Raw genomic sequence first — 5,000 nt, forward strand, 5'->3', positions numbered from 1 at the left:
TATGGATCTTTCCTATATAAGGTTGTTGGATGGATATATTTACAACATAGTGAATATTAGAATTTAAATAAAATAATGGCCGTCTATTTTGGTAGAAATCAATTCAATGAATGTTTATGAAATGGAACGGAATAAATTCGTTTGTCGTGAGAAGGGAATAATGACGTTTCGCATTGTGACTGTCTCTGAAAAGAAAGACACTTCCAAACTCCTGTATTTCCTTCTGTTCAATGCACATAAACTCATTATATTTGTGAAAATATACATTTTATCCATAGATGGGTTTCCTGAGTGTATTTTGTTGTTTTCTATTTTTGTTAACAATCACCTCCTTTCTCATCAATGTTGAGTTACAAGTCTCTCGGAGTTTTGTGTAATTGGTTAAATCGACACGATTTTCTCGATTTTGCGAAGATTAAAGTTAATAAAGAAAGACAACCAGATAGGATTAGAACTTACATTATAAAGAGACTAAACTAGATACTGAATAAGCTTGTAACTCTATGAAATAATTTCAATTAATCAGACGCCATATTTCTTGTGAGAGACACAAACAAAAAATTCATTGCAAACAAAGGCTGACTTTTGTTTAAATCTATGAAGGTCACACGCTTGTGTTTTGTTTAAGTTACGTCAACATCGTATTTTCCGGAAGTCAACGTAGTATATAGTATAAGCATGTGTAAGCATTCAAACGTAGTCACTATCTTTCCGAAACCTGCTGCAGTTCATATAGAATGTTTGAGCATCCAAAGTCATCTTGGTGTATAAGTCGACCTACATTTTTTTGCAAGTAAATTTTGGCCTGAAGAATTCGGCTTGTATTGTTTCGAACTCTGTGGCAGCTTTGGAAACTTAACTGAAAGCCAGGAGAGACAGGTATCGAAAATCCTTTTTTTTTTCACTTTTCTACTTAGCCGTCTATCATTATATGTCTGAAGGAGGTAAAAATGTATTCATAGATTAAAAATGACAAACAAACATTGTAGAGGACGAATAGATATACAAAAAAAAAAAGAAAAAACAAACAAAAAACAAATATACAAAAAAACAACAAAAAACAAAGCAACACAAAGAACTCAACGCTGCAATAACAATATTTTTCGTGCTAATTCAAGTAACGTTGGAAAGAAACTAACGAATTTATCTGACAACCCCACCCTCACACACACACACGCAAACACTCACATTCACACACTCACAATATCAATACATGCACGTATATGTATATGTGTATATATATATACGTATAGATGATATATAATATATCATACGTATAGATGATATATATGATATATAATATATATATATATTTTTTCCAAAAATTATAAAAAGAATGATAAATATAATATAATAAGTAAAAACACTACGTACGTTTCATGGCTATAATTAAATTTGAATTACAATTAAGTTTAAATTCAATTGAAATAAATTCGAACTAAAATTATAGTCATAGAAAAACTCCATTATCTAAATTAGAAACTGAAAACATTAGGATTATTTCGTACAACCCATTTATTATGTTAGATATTTATTTTTAAGGTAAAAAATTGATAGAAATATGTATTTATCTATGAGGATATAATATGGCTTTAAAAAAACATAATAAACTCTCGAATATCCTTAACTCAGTTATAGTCCAATATTTAATTACCAAATTATTTAGCAAAATAATGACTATTCATATTTTTAGATTTAAGTTCACATCTAATAATTATAATATATTTAAAAATAAGTATCTAAATTATAATAAAAAATATAGTAATTAAAATCTAAAATTTACTCTATCAATAAATATATAGACATATAATGAAAAATAAATAAATTAGTTCATTATTATTTACATAAATATTATAAATATCAATATAAAATATCTATGAAATACATTTAAAAATTAAAGATTAAAAATCAAATTAAAAACGTATAACCTATCTTAAAAGAACCGTATAACTATTTTACGATCTATATACCTCAGTGACTAAACAATATCTTACAAATAGATTATAACTGTACGTTATTTGTAAGATATTACTTAGTCACTAAGGTATATAGATCGTATATAGACCCCCGTTACACATTATATAAAACATTTTAGGAGTCCAAAACCATCCCTGGAACGTAACTAATATATGTTCTTAGTTTGGAGAAAAATCAGTTGAAAAATACGACTGTTATAATTTTTTCCACACGCACACACACACACACACACACACACACATATACAGATACACAGACACACACACACACATACACGAATTTTTTATATATATATAAATTATATTGATTATATATATATAACATGTAAAAATTAGAAAAAAAACACCTTTTCTCAATTCAAAATGAATAATTAAATTACCCATCTAGAAAATTACATATAGAATATTATAAAATTAAAATAACAATAAAATACAAATGATTAAGTAACTTGCAAAAAATAATAAAAAACTTATATAATTTTATTATTTTTTTGCATATATATATAATCCCCGCCTCACACGTACGCATATATAGGAGTGTGGTGTGTATGTATATATATATATATATATATATATATATATATATATATATTAATTACATACATATATATAACATATATATACATATACACACACACTCACACACACACAAACACACACACACATATATATATACATATATATATATGCATATATATATATATAATATGAATATATATATATGAATATATATACATATAAATATATATATATAAATATGTATATATACATATAAATCTATCTATCTATATCTATCTATCTATCTATCTATCTATCTATCTATCTATATATATATATATATATATGTATATGCATACGTGTGTATATATATATATTTGCATATATATACATATAACTACATAGATGTGTTTTAAATCTCAGAGCGAGTACTATATAGATGTGTGTGTCAATTGATTTGTCATAGATAAATAAATATATAAGTAATGCTAAATTAATGAGGAAATATTCGGAAATGAATGGGAAGTAATAAATAGTTAATTGATAAAATTAATCTATCTTTTCAAGCTTGCAAATGAAAGTAAGGAAATATTAAAAGTATAATTCGTAGTTTTTGCTCCAATGAAACAAGAATAATTTCAAATAAGAAAAAACAAAAAAACAAAAAAACAAAAACAAACGAAAGACAAAGATGTTATTACCATTATTAGAATGAGACGTTAGTTATTTCTCTGATAAAGATTTCTGACGTAAGTACAGAACTGGATTATTATTTTTATTTTCGGTAGGTTGTCAACAGCAGATTATGGCAACCGTAGTACTTAACTGGTATAATTCTATTTCTTTATTGCCCATAAGGGGCTAAACATAGAGGGGACAAACAAGGACGGACAAGAGGATTAAGCTAATTACGTCCACCCCAGTGCGCAACTGGTACTTAATTTATCAACCACGAAAGGATGAAAGTCGACCTCGGCGGAATTTGAACTCAGAACGTAGCGGCAGACGAAATACCTATTTCTTTACTACCCACAAGGAGCTAAACACAGAAAGGACAAACAAGGACAGACAGACGGATTAAGTCGTTTATATCGACCCCAGTGCGTAACTGGTACTTATTTAATCAACCTCGAAAGGATGAAAGGCAAAGTCGAACTCGGCGGAATTTGAACTCAGAACGTAGCGGCAGACGAAATACCTATCTCTTTACTACCCACGAGGGGCTAAGCACAGAGAGGACAAACAAGGACAGACAAACGGATTAAGTCGATTACATCGACACCAGTGATTAACTGGTACTTATTTAATCGACCCCGAAAGGATGAAAGGCAAAGTCGACCTCGGCAGAATTTGAACTCAGAACGTAACGACAGACGAAATATCTATTTCTTTACTACCCATGAGGGGCTATGCACAGAGCGGACAAACAAGGACAGACAAACGGAGTAAGTCGATTATATCGACCCCACTATGTAACTGGTACTTAAATTATCGACCCCGAAAGGATGAAAGGCAAAATCGACCTCGGCAGAATTTGAACTCAGAACATAAAGACAGACGAAATACCACTAAGCAATTCGCCTGGTGTGCTATCGTTTCTGCCAGCTATTATATTATTTTATTCGAACTCAGAATAACTAAGGATAGCAAAGTATTTATCTAGTCTAACGTTCTACCAATTCCGTTATAGAGCGCGTTGGTTTCATTAAGATAATGCCGTGGAGATCACGTTCATAGTATTGCCGAAGTGATATATGTTTAAGCGCAGGCATGGCTGTGTGTGTAAGAAGTTCGCTTTGCAACACCCAGGGTTTGAGTTTCGATCCTACCGTGTTGTGTCTTGGGCAAGTATTTTCTACTATAAGTGCGAGCAGATCAATGTTTTGTGAGTGAAATTAGCAGATGGAAACTGTGCATAATCATAACGTATGTTTGTATGTATGTATGTATGTATGTATGTATGTATGTATGTATGTATGTATGTACGTACGTACGTACGTACGTACGTATGTATGTATGTACGTATGTATGTATGTATATATGTATGTACGTACGCATGTATGTACGTATGTATGCAAGCATGCATGCGTGTATGTATGTATGTATGTATGTATGTATGTATGTATGTATGATGTATGTATGTATGTATGTATGTATGTGTGTGTGTGTATGTATGTATGTATGTATGTATATATGTACACATGTGTGAGTATGTATTAATTGTTTCTACTGTATAAGGCTTGAAGTCCAGCTGAGCTCTCTCCTATCAGCTGGTGGCTGGCGCCGAGAGATTGATAGAGCGTAAATACTGGGGCACTTGCTAAAAAACCCCGCACCTGTATTACCATTTTTCCGGGCTCAAAAGAGCCCAGGTTTTCCTGATGACACAAGTATCGTCTAGGGACCCACTTCTGATCTATGTATGCTGTGGCCTGCAGGCAGTAACTAGCTACAACAAAGCTCAGTGCATCTAGTTGCCCAGGGACCTATAATGCTACTAAGACAGACATGGGAGACAGAAGGCAA

General features: G+C 31.0%; 1 long non-coding RNA gene across 1 annotated transcript in view; it reads left to right on the forward strand.

Annotated features, from left to right (window-relative positions):
• The window catches only part of LOC118765528, a 25,640-nt gene that overhangs the window by 7,376 nt on the left and 13,264 nt on the right, over window positions 1–5,000 (forward strand). The gene's annotated exons all lie outside the window — the stretch shown is intronic.

This window comes from Octopus sinensis, linkage group LG12, assembly GCF_006345805.1.
Source record: "Octopus sinensis linkage group LG12, ASM634580v1, whole genome shotgun sequence".
Taxonomy (NCBI): Eukaryota; Metazoa; Mollusca; class Cephalopoda; order Octopoda; family Octopodidae; genus Octopus; species Octopus sinensis.